Here is an 18,496-nt window from a genome sequence, read left to right as displayed (position 1 = left end):
CTGCATTTCTTGCTCCACTTGAGATTTGAAAGCTCTGGGCCAGTTTCCTTAGGAGATGCTTCTAGTGAGCTTTGCACAAAGCAGGTTTCCAGTTTCTCCGCTAGTTGGGTGTCTTCCCTGCTGCTGCCTCTCCTTTTCCCCTGCACCATGCCTCAGTCCCTTGTAGCCGAATATTTTGCCTTCTTATGAATGCACCTAAGTATCTTCATTTTTTTTTCCAGGTCCTTGCCCCCATGAGGAGAAGAATTCAAAGTGGAAGCACAACGAGAACAGGGCTTATGTAACAGGGACAGAATAGACATACATTCCTGCATGAGTGTGGGCCTTCTCATACGGAGAAATATCCATCATGAGTGGGCCAGTGGTTGCCCTAGAAAGAGAGAAAAAAAAGAGAGCAGTGCCTTTAAGCAAAAAGAGACTTCTCCCCTGTTCCCAGCCTCTTTTATGAGGTAAAGATGGAACCTTCATCAGATATACAAATGGGTAAGAGCTTAGCATGGTCCCAGATAAGACACGTGCACCCTGGGAAGGTAGACATATCAAGCTAACAGGTAGAGATAAATATTACATTGCAGGGTTACAAGGATTCTAGTTCATTAGACCTAACTAGCTGCCTGCCTATTCACATCATATCACAGGGGCATCAGGGGACATTGCTCTGTTAATGATCACATAAACAGGATAGAAACAGGGGACAGAGATTTAGAACATGTGAAGCAGCCACTGGCATGCCCCTTTCAAATCAGGAAGGGCATACAGTCCAGCACCAGGTCAAGGTGATAGTTTGAGCTGTAAGAAGAGAAATGGAAAGTCCTTTTGGTTCATAGAAGATGGGCTTATGATTTTCTTTTCATTAAATTATTTGATTGACAAGGGCAAAGCACAAATTCAAATAAGGGAAATATACAAGATTAGCACAAGAAATCTGCATTTAATTTGAGCAGATAAACTTCCAATCTTAAGTAGGGAGAACTAATTCCTTTGATATGGGAAATAGCTCAGAACTATCTTTTTATGTTTTTTTCTATTTAAGAGGATATTAGAGCTACCCAGATGATAAAAAACATCCCTTCATGGTCCCAAACATGAAAAAGGAGTCCAAAATTTGGGCTCTAATTTGCAGATGCCCTGGATCTGGTGTTGTGGGCAATCCAGCAGCTCTCCGAGACCCAAAGTCTCCTTTGCAAAAATGGACTGCAGATGCCTTTCTTTGTCGGGCGGGAGTGCACAACCTCAGGTTACACGAGTACAAGGAGCTGTGGGCTGGTGAGTGATGCCACAGGCACTGGCCCAAGGAAGAAGCTGTTCTCTGTGTCTACGTCTCATGTGTTGCCACTCTGACAAGATAGGAAATAAAAATCTCTTGAGAACTGAGACTCACTCTGAGAAAGGTTTTGGAAGGTATAAGCCTTGGCAGCATTTACTCCCTGAATCTCCTAAGTGAAAAAGTGATTTTCACCAAAAATAGGGTGGAAATAAAATGTTTCCACATATACAGTCTTGACAACAGTATTTAACATTTAAGAAATGCTTACTAAATGTCAAGCACTATGCCAAGTACTTATTTCTTTTATCTAATTTAATCCCTCCCTGGTGAAGTACTCACTATTGTTATGGTTGAACTTATTTCACAGGTGAGGCTTATAAAATCTAAGTAACTTGCCCAAGAGAATATAAAGGGCCTTCAAAAAGTTCATGGAAAATATGTATTCTGTGAAAAAACTATGCCTGGATTTCAAAAAATTTTTTCAGCAAAATAAGTATATTTTTTCTTTTTTAAGATTTTATTTATTATTTGAGAGGTAGAGTTACAGACAGTAACTCAAGAGACAGAGAGAAAGGTCTTCCATCTGCTGCTTCTCTCCCCAGATAGCTGCAATGCCCAGAGTTGAGCCAATCTGAAGCCAGGAGCCACGTGCTTCTTCCAGGTCTCCGACGTGGGTGTAGGAGCCAAAGCGCTTGGGCCATCTTCCACTGTTTTCCCAGGCCATAGCAGAGAACTGGAACAGAAGAGAAGCAGCCCGGACTAGAACGAGCTCCCATATGGGATGCCAGTGCCACAGATGGAGGATTAACTTACTGGGCCACAATGTTGGCCCCTAAAATAAGTATATTTTAATTCCATTTTTCTACAACTTGTTTGAAGTACCCTCATATAGGCTAGTGATAGAAACTTAATCACATGTCCTTAGCTACTTCTTTTAAAGTCTAGATACAATTTATCTTTCCAAAGAATTAGGAAAAGTCCAAAATATTCCCCCAGGATTTCTGTGAGAAAAGGGGAAGGAAAGGCACTTTTATGCTTTCTGCTGAAGATTTCCTCTGCATCTGTTACCTGTGAGTTAAAGAAAAATATGGCTGCACAATAATTAATGTAGGTTAAAAAAACAAAACATTTTACCCAGGAACTACTGAAGTAGCTAACCCAAGACCTCAGCTCAATTCTGAAATAGCATGGACAGTGGTAATTTACAGCCACAGAGTAAGGTGAGGGTCAATAGACAGAAAATTATTTTTTTTACTTTTTGGGTTTTATTACCTAGAAACCTTTTATTTAAAGTATACAAACTTTGTGCATTTTATAAATGCAACTTCAGAAACATGGAGAATCTTAGCCTACCCGCTCTCCCACCTGCACTCCCACGCTTCTTCCTCCTCCCTCTCCTTTCTCATACAGATGAGATTAACCCTATACTAAACAAAGAGTTCAACAAATAGTATGAAGAAACTGTTCCTCAAAGTTATGAGATCTCAAAGTGTCAATTTTACTTAATAGATTACGTTTTAGGTACTCTTTAAGTTACCACACAACAGGAAGAACAAATGGTATTTGTCTTTTTGAGACTGGCTTATTTCACTAAGTATAATGTTTTCCAGTTACCTCCATTTTATTGCAAATGGCAGGATTTCATTTTTTTTACCACTGTGTAGTATTCCACAGTGTACATATACCATAATTCCTTTATCAAGTCTTCAATTGATGGCCATCTGGTTTGATTCCATATCCTAGCTATTGTGAATTGAGCTGTAATAAACATGGAGGTATAGATCACTCTTTCATATGCTGATTTCATTTCCTTTGGGTAAATTCCCAGGAGTGCGATGGCTGGGTCATATGGCAGGTCTGTATTCAGATTTCTGAGGAACCTCCATGCTGTCTTCCACATTGCCTTTACCAGTTTACATTCCCAAAAACAGTGGATTAGGATACCTTGCCAGCATTTGTTGTTTGCTAGTTTCTGTATAAATGCCATTCTAACCAGGTTGAATTGAAATCTCATTGTGGTTTTGATTTGCATTTCCTTGACAGCTAGTAATCCTGAGCATTTTTTCGTGGGTCTGTTCACCATTTGGATTTCCTCTTTTGAAAAATGCCTGTTCAAGTTTTTTCCCCATTTCTTAACTGGATTGGTGTTTGGTTGTTTTTGAGTTTCTTGAGCTCTTTTTATATTCTGGATATTAATCTTTTATCAGTTGCATAGTTTGCAAATAATTTCACCCATTCTGTCTGTAGCCTCTTCAGTTTCTTGAGTGTTTCTTTTGCAGTACAGAAGAATCTCAATTTGATGTAATACCATCTGTCAGTTTTGGTTTTGATTTCCTGTGCTTTGAGGGACTTTTCCAAGAAGTCTTTGCCTATACCAATATCTTGCAGGGTTTCCCAATGTTCTCTAGTAATTTGATGGTATTGGTTTGTAGACTTAGATCTTTGATCCATTTTGAGAGATTTTCTGTAAGATTTAAGGTAGGGATTTTGCTTCATACTTCTACATGTGGAGATCTGGTTTTCCCAGCACAATTTTTTGAACAGCATGTCATTGTCCAGGGATTAATTTTATCTCCTTTGTCAAAGATAAATTGGTTGTAGATGTATTGATTGATTTCTGGTGTTTCTAGCCTGTTTCATTGGTCTACCCATCTGTTTTTGTACCAGTACCAAGCTGTTTTGATTATAACTGTCCTGTAGTATGTCTTGAAATCTGATATTGTGTTATGCCGCCAGGTTTGTTTTTGTTGTATAAGATTGCTTTGGCTATTAGGGGTCTTCTGTGTTTCCGTATGAATTTCAGAATCATTTTTTCTAGATCTTACTTAGAAGAAGCTTCAGGGTAGAGAGGTATTCTGGTTACACTGACTTGATAGGACTGAGAGGAGGATGAGAAATTTCATCAACTCTCAAGGGTAAACCAACTTAGCAGGATATGTTAGCTTTTTACTGCTGTAATGAAATACTTGACATAGGCTAACTTTAAGGGATAGAGGTTTATTTTGACTCACAGTCATAGACGTTCATAGTCCAAGACTAGGTAATCCCTCAGATTTGACCTCTGATGGAGTCCTTCTCACATGAGAAGAGACAAGGAACACAGATGTTTGTCTGTGTCAGCCTTTAGAACCACCAGGGCTCAATCATGGGAGTTCTACCCTAAAGCCCTACCACCAAACATCATAATTCTTGAATTAAATTTCTACCATCTTTGTAGCGTGAACATAAGGCTCTGGGGGTTAACCTCCCAAATGAGTTTACAGATCGGGTGATATTCAAACCATAGCACAGGATTCTTATGAAAGTGAGCTCTTGAAGATAAGTCCCAAGGACAGGCCCTAGTTGGGAAAGAGCTCAGAGTAAGCATTAAGGAGTGAGTGGTCTGGGACAGAGTGTTTACCAGGACTATGATTTCCTCTTTGGGATTCTATCCACCCAGGAGACTCAGCCTGCCTAGAGTTTCTACCCAAAGATTTGTTGACAATTTCCAGAAATAGAATTTATATCCTGGTAAATTTAATCTTCAATTATCCTGTTCCCAAAAAAACTTGGCAGAATCTACAGCTTGGGTTCCAATCTAATGCTATGTCCTGGTCCCTCCCATCTGTCTTTTTCTGCTGTATGTCTTGTCTCCACCTTCCTTCTCCTCTCACCTTCAAATACTCATTCAGTTCTGCTATCTCTTCCGCTTCTTTAGCCCATGCCACCCTGTGCTCTCAGTATCTCACCTTGCCTCAAGTAATTTAGAAAGATATTTTCCTAATTAAAAATAGCTCCCTCTCTATGAGAAATTTCAGTGCAAGCTCTTTGGATGAGGACATTTTCACTTCTATATATATATATATATATATATATATATGTATATATATGTATTTAATAAATGTTATTCCTGGGAGGTAAAAAGGTGATGGTAATACATAAAATCACAGTGATTTTTGATGCCTTGAACTCTTATCCTGCTAAACCATTGAAGAATAATTAATAGAGGAAATCATAAACCCAGAGCTTTGTAATTGTGATTATCTCATTTGCATAGCTCATCTTAATCTGTTATAAATTCATTATGTCAGGGGAGTATTCTCACCCCAAAATGTTAAAATATTCTGTTTTTAAGAGAGAAAAATAACCTAGTGACCTGACAATGTGCTATGTTTTAAAAACCACCTTTTTACTCAAATATACTAGCAGGCTCTCGGGCACAGGAGACACTCATCTAGATGCTAGTGTTTTCCAGATGTTGAGAGTACCAGGTTTATCAGCAGCATTGCAAGTTATTTACTTCACATTTTCTACCAAATCCATTACTTGCTCCCACTACACTTCAGCTTGGTGTAAGTTCCCCAAACTATAATCTAATAAAAACAATATTTGTAAATTAGCTCTTTCTCCTTTTCCTTGACCACCACACTTACTACCTTTCATCATTCATTGCCTACCACAACTGCTATTTTTTTATCCTTTCTTTCACTCATACTCACAGAGGCTCACTAGGGGCAAAGTTCTAGGGATATAAACAGGAAGCATGGATCTAGCGCTAAAGTCTAGGGTGGGAGCCATACATTATGAATATTTTTAGTATGAAACAATGTATGCTCATTTGTTGAACCTGTGTCTGAGATCACCAACTATTCGAAGCATCAACATTATATGATTTCATTTAACTTTCACAACAACACCACTTCAAGTATGGCACAATTAGTGCCTGTTATGACTTGAATGTGTCCCCCAGAAGTTCATGTGTTGGTAACATAATCCCAAAGTCCATATGTTAATGGTGTTTGGAGGTGGACCTTTTCAGAAATAATTAGAAGTTGGTGAAATCATCGGGGTGAAGGCCCCATGATGGCAGCAGTGGCTGTATGTAAAGAAAAAAAGACCTGAGCAGGAACATTTGCTCTGTCTCACGTATGGTGCCCTCCACTGTGTTATGTTGCAGTAAAGAGGCCAGCACCATACTCTGGGATTTCCTAACCTCCAGAACCAGGAGCTAAATACACATATACTCCTGTTTTAATTTTATTTAAGTTATACAAGACAGGTTTCACATGTTTCACTTATACAGATTTAGGAACATAGTGACCCTTCCTCCCCTACCCTCCCTCCCATCCACACTCCAAATCTTCCTCTTAGGTTCCCACTCATAATTTTTACAATGATCTATTTTCAGTATACTTAATGAACTTATAGTTAACCCTACACTAAGTAAAATATTTCAACAAATAGTATGAAGAGAAATAAAAAACCAAAACAAAACAGAACAAAACACTGTTCCTCAACAGAAAAGACAAGGGCTATAAACAACCATCAATTCTCAAAATGTCTATTTCATTCCAATATATTATATTTCAGGTACTCTGTTAGTTACCTTGGATCAGGGGAAACATATGATATCTGTCTTTTTGGTATTGGATTATTTCACTAAGTATAAGGGTTTCCAGTTGCGACCATGTTGTTGCAAAACACAGGATTTCATTTTTTTACAGCTGAGTAGTACTCCATAGTGTATATATACCATAATTTCTTTATCCAGCCAATGGTTGATGGACATCTGGGTTGATTCCTTATCATAACTATTATGAATTTTGCTGCATTGAACAAGGGGATATAGATAACTCTTTCAGATGCTGATTTCTTTTGGTTTGATAAATTCCCAGGAGTAGGATGGCTAGATCATATGGTAGGTCTATAATCAGATTTCTGAGGTATCTCCATTTTGTCTTCCACAGTGCCTGCATCAGTTTACATTCCCACCAACAGTGGACCAGGGTACTTTCCCCTCACATACTTGCCAGCATTTTCTTTATGTTTTACTGCGGATAGTTTGATTACAATGCGTCATGGTGAAGATCTTTTCTGGTTGTGTCTATTAGGAGTTATATGTGTTTCTTCTACTTGGATATCCTTTTCTTTCTCCAAATTGGGAAGTTTTCTGTAATTATTTCATTGCCTTCTAATCCATCCTCTCTTTCCACACCTTCAGGAACTGCTAAGACTCATATATTGGGTCATTTGATAGTATCCTATACATCTCCAATGCTGTTGTTTTTTGTTTTTTGTTTTTTGGTTTTTGGTTTTTTTGACAGGCAGAGTGGACAGTGAGAGAGAGACACAGAGAGAAAGGTCTTCCTTTTGCTGTTGGTTCACCCTCCAATGGTTGCTGTGGCCGGCGCACTGCGCTGATCCGATGGCAGGAGCCAGGTACTTATCCTGGTCTCCCATGGGGTGCAGGGCCCAGGTACTTGGGCCATCCTCCACTGCACTCCCTGGCCACAGCAGAGAGCTGGCCTGGAAGAGGAGCAACTGGGACAGAATCCGGCGCCCCAACCGAGACTAGAACCCCGTGTGCCAGCGCTGCAAGGCGGAGGATTAGCCTAGTGAGCCGCAGCGCAGGCCTTCCAATGCTGTTTTTAAGTCGTCTATTTTCTTCTTGGTGTTTTTATTTTTTTTTGTTTTTTGTCTGACTTTAAGATTCCCCAAGACGTGCCTTCTAGTTCAGGTATTCTTTTTCTGCCTTTCCAAGTCTGCTGTTTAGGCTTTCCACTGCATATTTTTATTTGACCCACTGAATTCTTCATTTCTAATGTTTCATTTTGATTTCTCTTTTTTTTTTTTTTATTTATTTTTTTTTTTTATTTTTGATAGGCAGAGTGGACAGTGAGAGAGAGAGACACAGAGAGAAAGGTCTTCCCTTGCCGTTGGTTCACCCTCCAATGGCCGCCGCTGCAGCCGGCGCACCGCGCTGATCCGATGGCAGGAGCCAGGATCCAGGTGCTTTTTCCTGGTCTCCCATGGGGTGCAGGGCCCAAGCACCTGGGCCATCCTCCACTGCACTCCCTGGCCATAGCAGAGGGCTGGCCTGGAAGAGGGGCAACCGGGACAGAATCCGGCGCCCCGACCGGGACTAGAACCCGGTGTGCCGGCGCCGCAAGGTGGAGGATTAGCCTATTGAGCCACGGCGCCGGCTCTTGATTTCTCTTTAAAGTCTCAATTTCATGGGGAAAAATTTCATTCATGTCATGTATGGTTGTCTTTAGTTTGTGGATTTGATTCTGACTGCTTTTGCGTAACTCTATGATTAATTTTTTAAATTCCTCAATCACTTCATCTTCGCATTCTAATATTGAAATGTTGTTGTATTTCTTTGGGAGTCTCATGGTGTCTTCCTTATTTTTGTTTCTTGAATTTCCGCATTTGTTTTCAGGCATTCATGGGGATTTTTGGTGTTTTTTCTTCTGATGGCTTTTATCTTAGAGCTGTGCTTCTGTGGCTTAGTGGAATGTCTGATCTCTCTGTAAATACCAAGAGGTATGTGGTGGGTGTGGCCAGGGAGTCCTAGTCAGTGCTCCAGGGAGGGGTGAGTATCCAGGGTAACACCTAAGTTGGGCATGGTAGATCTCAATATCCAGATATACTCTGCACCTTCTCATGTAACCACCAACTCCCCACAGTCTCAGCACACAAGGCCCCCACAGTCACCTAGTCCAGAGCTTTCTTTCCACCCTGCCAACCTGTCCAGTCAACAGAGAAGCAAATGTTCCCCAAGGCAGCTCCACTTAGTCTTTTTTTTTAATAAAAGATCTATTTATTTATTTGAAAGAGCTATAAAGAGGCAGAGAGAGAGAGAGAGGTCTTCCATCCACTGGTTCACTCCCCAAGTGGCCGCAACGACCAGAGCTGAGCCAATCCAAAGCCAGGATCCAGGATTATCTCCTGGGTCTCCCACTCAGGTACAGGGGCCCAAGCACTTGGGCCATCTTCCACTGCTTTCCCAGGCCATAGCAGAGAGCTGGGTTGGCATTGGAGCTGCCAGGACTCAAACCATTGCCCATATGGCATGCTGGCACTGCAGGCAGTGGCTTTACCCACTACACCACAGCACCAGCCCCTCCACTTAGTCTTGACCCTGGGAGGCTGTGGGTACCCTACCGTCCCATGTGGCTCCCAGCCACCTCCCAGCCAGGCTCAATGTCAATGGGTACTGAGGACTATTCCCTCCACTAGAATCTCTGGATCGCATGCACACACAAGTGCCACTAGCAGAATGTTACTGCCTGCCCACCACTGCCACCAGCACAGCTAATTAGTCAGCTGCTGTACATGTGCACAAAGGTTTCTGTAGCTGCTGCCCTAACCCAAAAGAGCACCTGCCCTCTCTCAGCCAGGCAGCAGGTGCTGTTGTGGGGAAACTGGGGTGAGACAAATGGGCCCCCTCCACTTCCACTGTGTCTGCAGACAACTGCCAGCAACTGCCAGCCCCCAGGGCTCCAGTCAGGACCCACGCCATGCTCTCCCTCAGGATGTATCACCACAGGTTGCTGCAGTCTGATCTCACCTCCATCTCCAAACTGCTACCTGCTCCAGCTCCTGCTGCTGCAGCTCTGCTCATGCTTGTATTGCACATCTGCACCCTCCACACAGGCCCATGGCATTCCTCCTCCTCCCATAGGACTTCCAATGCTGTTTTCTCTCCAATTCTTCCCTGAGAGTGCACTTCCTACACTTTTCACTATTTATCCATAGCCCAGCTCAGCACTCCCTAATCTTCCATCTTGGAATCCCCATCCACATATATTCTTTGTCATCTACTCAATGTGTAGTATTTGGTTATACAAACAAAACAGACTGAAACATCCCAGTTTCACACAGCGACTGGAGGTCAGAGGTAAGTAACTTGTCCACAGTCCCTGATAAATGGCTGATACGGGGCAGAGTCTGGATCTGATCCCAGGCCTATTCAATACAAATCCTGGTGGAGAGAATTGTATAGGCAAAGGCACAGGGAAGCAGGTGAGTGGCATGCCCTGCCCAGATTTTACCTTACTAATCTACTGCAGGAGAACAGGCAGTTCATTTGGACTGGCTCTCTACCCCCTCCCACAGTTCCCAGAGCAGATGGGAAGTGCCTCAAGGGCAGGAACAAAGCCCTACTTACTTGGCAGTCACCCCCACCCCACCCCAGAACCCAGCATACTGTCCTACAGAGATGGCACTTGATTACTATTGCAAGAAATGGGTTGGAGAGAAGGAAGGGATGGAGGGAGGGAGGAGGAAAATACAACTTCCATTATTAAATTTTTATCACAGGGCATCATAGAGCATTATTGTCTACAATGTTCTTAGGTTGTTCTTAGAGTGTTGAATCAACTCTCTCATGAGTCTCCTTTTGAGAGATGATTGCTGATGCATAATACTAGCAACACGATTATACCTTCTGTTATGATTCAGCAGCCACGAGTCTTGATGTGCTTTGGTCTTAATAGAAAATAGCTTTGTGTGTACAGTCTGAGAGGATGGTGCATCTGGGTCCACAGGGTCAGCCTTTGTTAACTATTAATTTTAGTAGTAGTAGCAACCTCACTTTGCATTATCAAGCTTACCTTCAAGGCAATTGTGCCTCTTTTACCTCATAGTAACCTCATGAGGTCTTTTACAGTTTATGGAGCCCACACCTAGATAAATGAGCTCAAGGAGGTCAAGTTCCAGGCCCAAACCCAAGTCTCCTGATTCCTGATTCAATGTCTTTTCCATTCATTCAACTTCCTTCTCCAGGAAGAAAAAAAACAAAAAATCTTGAGGAAATACATTTCTCTTTTTCATTCTTTCTCTCTCCCCATTTCTCTGCCGCTGTCTCTCTCTCTCTCTCTCTCTCTCTCTCTCTTTCTCTCTCTCTCTCTCTCACACACACACCACACACACACAAGCACACAAACACTTTTGTCTCACTTTGCAGGAACTCAGCTCCTTCTGAGTTACAACTTATTTTAACTCCATTCATATGGCCTTAGGTAGTCTCCTTACCAGTGTGAGGTTCAGGATATCTCACAAGGATCTTTCTGGAAGTCCACTTGCCTGCAGGATCCAATCATTGATTTGTATGATCTAGTGGCATCTACGCTTCATTTCTGACATGAATTAACTTTTACTCTACCTTACTGGTACCTTTCACTGACTCATTCTCCTTATATATCATATATTTTACTTGATTTGGGTTTAAGCCCTACCTCCGCAACCCCAAACATGAAAACTACACTGAGAAATTCCTGGCCCAGAAACTCCTTATCCCTACCCCAATCACAGGATCATTAAAATGAATAGGATATTTTATTACACATGTAAATCTTATCTATGTTAAAATATTTGAGACTTTTCAACAGGTGTAACAATGGGATATTAATATCTTGAAAACCATGTTGGAATCTTTTCTATCCCACAGCTATACGGCAGCTGTAGGGGATAAAGCATGCCCATACTTTCTGCAAACTTTCGATTAACCACACACTGGGATAGTTGGGAGGGAAAGGAGCTGGGAAATAGAAACAAAAAAGGGGCAGCTCATATGTCATTGAACAGTAGCTGATGACAAGTTCACAGTGTTAAAAACCACAAAGGAGCTAATTAGTAGATGCCTCTGTTGCTGTGTATTCATTCTGAGAGGAGGAGCATGGTGGAAGCAACAGGCAGAGTCACCACACAGACTCCAGGAGTCAGGTGAAAGCGGGCCAGAGGCAAGCAGCCCACAAAGACTCATTTATTTCAGTTGGTACAGCAGCTTATATAGCCAAGGCAGCCAATCTGGTCAAGGGGTAGTTTATGCCCTAACCAATCACAGCCTGTTGCCAGGCAGGCTCTGTTGCCAGGTGGTTTCCAAATCCATTCCTGAGTAACTGATGCTTGCTTGCCAGCAGCCCTCTTGGCATGGCCTTCTTATTTCACCACAACCTTGCAACATAAATTTTCAGTAATACAAGAGTTGATGCCTTAGTGGTGGCTAATTCTGAGGAGAAAACTACTACAGGCTTCACTGCAACACAATCAGAAATATTTATATGGAAATATTCATATGGAGTTTAAGATGGTATCTCGAGAGCTTATAATTTATTTGGATTCAACCATGAGTTATAAAATATCTACTATGTGCCATGGATGGTTTTAGACACTGGGTACCAGAAAGACAATATTCTTGTTCTTAGGAACTCTCATTCCAACAAGGGAGACAGAAACGTAACAATTATAATCAGTGAGACATTCCAAATATGTAGCTAGCCTTATACAATAGACACCAGTCATAAGGGATATTGGCCAACACAAATGAGCATGCTGGCTACACAACTGTCCTGCCTATAATTAGATGGTAAGATGGTGGCACGAGTTTCTAGATGATGCAGTGGAAGCTCAGGAAACAGCTCAACACTGAACTCAAGTTGCTAAGTAGTCCAAGTCCTGGCCTTTGAGGAAGAAGATTTTAGACTGGTAAAGTGAATAACCGTAAATACAATGACCAGACTACCACACTGAGTACATACCGGCTGCTATGTTAAAATCACTCCCAGAGCTACTCTATTTTATCCTCACAATATCCTTTATAACACATGAAGAAACGAATTCAGAGAGGACAAGCTGATTACCCAAGGACACACGACTTTTGAAAACAGTTTGAACAGGATTTGAATTCTAGCAATCCAGCTCCATTACCTGCACTTTCAGCTGCAATGTGACATACTGATCATACTGGGAAAGGAAGCTACCAGATTCAAGAAAACAAAGAGACAGAGAGGGCAGTTTGGCAAAATGAAATGCGTTTACTATCATTTCCACATAAGGGTGAACTGGAAATATTTTAGAGCGATGGATGAAGTCATTGTTCAAAAAGACAAGCCTATGGGGTGGGTGTTGTGACTCAGCAGGTTAAGCTGCTCCTTGGGAGGCCCACATTCCATATGGGACTGTCTGGAATCAAGTCCACTTCCCCTTCTGATTCAGCTTCCTGCCAATGTGCACCCTGGGAGGCAGCAGAACAGATGATTACTCAAGTACTTAGCTCCCTGATACTCCTATGGGAGACCCAGATGGAGTTCTGGGCTCCTGGCTTTGGCCTGGTCTGACCCTAACTGTCAGAGAATGAAGCTACAGACAGAAAATTCTCTCTCTCTCTCTCTCTCTCCCTCTCTCCTCCCTGTCCCCATATGCATGTATATATGTCTGTCTGCCTCTCTCTCTCTCTCTCTCTCTCTGTCTTTCAGAAATAAGTATATACATAAACAAGCTTTTTTAAAAATAGTAAGCCCAGGTTAATATAAGGAAAAGTAAATACCACCTAAGATCAAATTGTCAGTCACTTTCCTTAAGAACCCTTCTAAAAAGAAGGACAAGCAAAAATACCCATCAGGAAAATATTGTTCAAGGTGCCTCAAGAAGTAAGTAGTGAGCACAAAACAGTCTCTTTACAACTTTAAGAATCTTGCTGGTGCCATGGCTCAATAGGCTAATCCTCCGCCTTGCGGCGCTGGCACACAGGGTTCTAGTCCCAGTTGGGGCGCTGGATTCTTTCCCGGTTGCCCCTCTTCCAGGCCAGCTCTCTGCTATGGCCAGGGAGTGCAGTGGAGGATGGCCCAAGTGCTTGGGCCCTGCACCCCATGGGAGACCAGGAGAAGCACCTGGCTCCTGGCTTTGGATCAGCGTGGTGCGCCGTCGGCAGCGGCCATTAGGGAGTGAACCAATGGCAAAAAGGAAGACCTTTCTCTCTGTCTCTCTCTCTCACTGTCCACTCTGCCTGTCAAAAAAAAAAAAAAAAGAATCTTATCAAATATATTCATATAAAGCTATCTTCTAGAAACTGCTTCAAAATCACAGGGATGTTCCCTTTATCTGTATTTTATCTTCACAATCAGTTTCATGGAAACAGTCTTTTTTAATCTAAACAGTTGATCTTCTTCTGCCCCATTTTGACCTAAAACCTCATAATTTTCTCCTTTAGGTCTTTACAGCCAAGGTTGAAGCAATGGCTATGATGTCAGCCCAGGAGGTTTATGGCTTCACTTGGGTGCAAAATAGCAGAATAGAAAAAATGATGCCCCATGAGAGTTTCTAAAAAATACTTCTCTTGTTCAAGTCTTCTAGTGATAAGAGGAGGAGAGAGATATCATCAACAGAACTGTTTTTTCTCAATGCCTTTCCAAGAGTCCTGTGTTCTCAAGTCACAGGAAATTCTTATCTGAAGATTTCATGATAATATAAAGAAAAGAACAGAGTCTTATCCACCTTTCTCATCAAAATACAAAGACTCCTGTTTGATAAATAACAAAGAGTAAGCTCCAAATAGGTGAGGGTATCATTGGAGGAAAACCTACTGCTTTAAAGACTATATATGTATTTTCCCATTATCCATGGCTTTGAGTCTCAGCCTCACAAGTTCACAGATTCTTTATATATTCATTAATTCAGCAAAGATGAGAGCTCACCATGTTTCAGACACGGTGCAAGGTTTTAAGAAGGTAAAAATGGACTAGTGAGTTAAACATCCCACTACGGAGTTTATACTCTAATGAGATAGAGACAGCAACAATGAGTTGATGATGAATAAATGGACAGTCATGTAGCGATAAGTACTGAAAAAATAAAGTAAAACCTGTTGAGAAGGCAAAACCAGCTCCTTGCCTTAGGTTCCCAAGAATCATTAGCACTTAACACCATGTACCACAATTAGAGTAAAAGCATTCTGAGATAAACCGTAAAATTGTGAACACACCCTAACTCTCATCCCCAGGGTAAAAGGTTGTGAGCTCTTTCCTGAGGGGGGAAAAAACAAAAACCTGTATCTCTGATTTTTGCAAAACTGACATATTCAGAAAGATAATGATCCTTGCAGATAGGATAATAATGGGAGAAAATTTGTTTTTCACCTATGGAAAGTAATGAACATTCTAATTGTAACTTTGTGGGTTTTTCCCTCTAAATACAACTATAATCTTTATTCAAGGAGCTCGGACTCTCACAAGGCTAGGTATTCTTGCCACGACTGCAAGTAAAAATATTTTCCTTTTGCCGGCGCCGCGGCTCACTAGGCTAATCCTCCGCCTAGCGGCGCCGGCACACCGGGTTCTAGTCCCGGTCGGGGCGCCGGATTCTATCCCGGTTGCCCCTCTTCCAGGCCAGCCCTCTGCTGTGGCCAGGGAGTGCAGTGGAGGATGGCCCAGGTGCTTGGGCCCTGCACCCGCATGGGAGACCAGGATAAGCACCTGGCTCCTGGCTCCTGCCATCGGATCAGCGCGGTGCGCCGGCCGCAGCGCGCCATCCGCGGTGGCCATTGGAGGGTGAACCAACGGCAAAGGAAGACCTTTCTCTCTGTCTCTCTCTCTCACTGTCCACTCTTCCTGTCAAAAAACAAAAAACAGACAAAAAAAAAAATTTTCCTTTTAACTCAGATTAGTGTTCAAGTTTTCCTTGGACAAGAGTGAAATGGTAGATGGTGACTGGCAGTAAGGAATCCGTTAAGAGTCAAGAAAGATGGCAACACAGGCACTGGAAAGGAGTAGGGATGAGTGAGCTTTCTGGCAGAGGAAGAACAAATCAAAAGCCTTGAGGTAGTGTTAGGTAGGAAGTCAGATATGAGCTTATGTGTGTGTGACAAAGGCCTAAAGAAAAGACATCTATGTCCAGCATATGCATCTGCATCTCCCGATAATTATCATCCCGATAATGCTTCAGGGGCAGCCCAGCGTTCACATCCTGCCCTGCCCCCTTCTACCTGATAACCTACCAGGTGGGGGTCCCCGCCCCTTCTGCCTGACAATCTTCCACAATCTCCCAGATGCAGCCCAGTATCTGCATTTCAAATACCCTTCTCTGGATCCTAATTCTCCAGGGGGTCTTGCTCACCCTTCCTCTAAACTCAGGACAGCGCCAGGTAGGCTTCCTCCTGTCTGATTCCTTCAGGGGAAAACTCAGATAGGAGCTTCTTAATATTTACATCCATAAAATCCTTTGTTTCAGGAGGAAATGTGTGAAGACAGAGACCCATCTCCTTAACCCCTGCCACCCCCGCCCCGGCCTAAATGTAGACTGGGCACTCTCTCTCAGGTCCTGTCTGGAGAGGTGCCCATCCGTTCTTACAGATGTCCTTTCCCTAATAAACTTTGTTACTTTACTTTCCACTACTCTGTCTCACGCCTGGATTCTTTCTTGCATGAAGACAAGAACCCTGCTATCCTCCGGTAACAGTGGGACTGAGCCAGGTTCATTTGGAACTTGAGCGAAGATGTGTGTGGCTTGAGTGTAAGGAAGAACCAGAAGAATATAAGACAATGAGCCTAGACGGGGATTAAGTCAAACCATTACAGAAAAAGAGAGCCAGATTTCTCACTCCAAGATAACCAAAGAAAGAAAGCTGTAATAAACCCTATAGGGATGGTTAAGAATTGGAGGCACTGAAGTGAGCTCACATGTCTAGTACACATGAACATATGCAAAAACAAATGCAGGGATAGAGGGTGTGTGGACAAGCTCTACTATTGCCCACTGAGAAGGTGGAGGAAGCAACACTGCAACAGCCACGAACACCCCCACTGCTCTGCTTTGGCTTCCAATCATTGTCATTCTCTGAAAGGAACCATGAATCCCTGGAAAAGTGACAGAGTCTAGAGCTGCAACCAGGAAGAATTCTGAACCAGCCTGACTTCCCAAAGAGCAAGGAGGTATTGAAGAGAACACAGAAACCAACTTGAAGAGAATTCTATTGGCCAAGTTGGGGACAATTACGATCACAATCGGGAAATAGTAATGATGGCAAAATAATGATCTCCTGAATATAACAGAAATCCATGAACTCACACTGAAATAAATAATAAATCAATCAATAAATTGAGAGTCTGATTAAAACAGAACTATTATGTAATGTCAAAGTACTTCCCTACAAAATGCTGATTACAAGGGAAAAGATAATAACCTCAAGATAGAGAAGTGGCAGAGATCACCTTATTCAAATGATCCAAATGACCATATCAACACTGGGACAAAGCAAAAGCAACACAAACAGCACAAGAATATTTCTGCAGTATTCCTGTTAAAGATGTGTGGCCTGAATCTAATTGTGTGAAAACATCAGGGGGCCAGCATTGTGGCACACTGTGTTAAGTTGCCACTCATGACACCAGCACTCCATATCAGAGCACCAGTTCAAAGATTGGCTCCTCCACTTCCAATCCAGCTTCCTCCTAATGCACCTGGGAAGGCAGCAAACGATGTCCCATGTACTTAGGCCCCTGCCACCCACATGGGAGACCAGGATGGAATTTCTGGCTCCTAGTTTCAGCCTGGCCCAGACCTGGCTATTGTAGCTATTTGGGAAATGAACCAGCAGTTGGAAGTTCTGTCTGTCTCTCTCTCTCTCTCTCTCTCTTTCTCCTCTCCCCTCTGTGTATGTGTGTGTGTATGTGTGTGTGTCCATTTCTGCTGCTCTGCCTATCAAATAAATAAATCTTTAAAAAAACAAACATCAATGTAAATTAAGAGAAATTTCCTTAAAAAAAAAAAACCTATAATCTTGCAAAGAACTATTCTAGACCAATAGACTGATACAAAGCAAAGAAACTTGACAAATAAATGTAACACATGACTCTAGATTGGATCTTCTTTCTTACAATGACTTATTAGGAAAATTGGCAAAACTTGCAAAGGGTGAATTACATGACAGCAATGTATCAGAGCTACATTCCTGGTTTTAACCATTGTATTGTGATTATGTAAACAAATTCCTCTGCTTGTAGGAAATGTACTCTGAACTATTCAAGATGATTGATATTATACTGAAATTTACCCTAAAATGGTTCAAGAAAAAAAGTTCTTTCTGCTACTCTCAAAACTTTTCCGTAAATTTTATGTTTAAAAAATCTGTATCCAAAAGAAATCATCTTGTAGAATGGATTGTGTGGGGCTGAACAACTCAGGGCACCAAACCTGATGCTCTTGTGGTAAATTAGTTAAAATGACAATGATCTTAACCAGGATAGTAGCAATAGAAATGGAAAGAAGTGGAGAAATGGTGAATAGGCTTAGGAGAGGCAGTTGCTGGTATCCTGGGATTAAAAGGAAGAGATAATTCAAGAGTGATTTCTAGGTTTGGAGCCTAAGTACCTGGGTAGTTAATAATGTCATTTTCTGAAGAACAACTTTGGGATTGAAATCAAGAGATCTGTTCCAGATTTGCTAAATTGCAGATGTCTATGAGCTATCTGAATGAAGGTGTTCAGTAGGCAGTGCAATATGAGTCTGATACTTAGTAGAGAGAACTCAAATTCCAGATTCACCCACACATATGTGATTTAATTCTAGAACCGATTAGGATCACTGTTTCAAATAGCATTCCTGTTTGAAAACAACCAGATTTCCCCTAACTTAAAGATCAGAGAGTGAGAAGTTGGCAAAGGAGTCTGAGGAGGAATACCAGTGAAATCA

The sequence above is a fragment of the Oryctolagus cuniculus genome, chromosome 8 (assembly GCF_964237555.1).
Source record: "Oryctolagus cuniculus chromosome 8, mOryCun1.1, whole genome shotgun sequence".
Taxonomy (NCBI): Eukaryota; Metazoa; Chordata; class Mammalia; order Lagomorpha; family Leporidae; genus Oryctolagus; species Oryctolagus cuniculus.
This window is presented reverse-complemented; position numbering follows the sequence as displayed.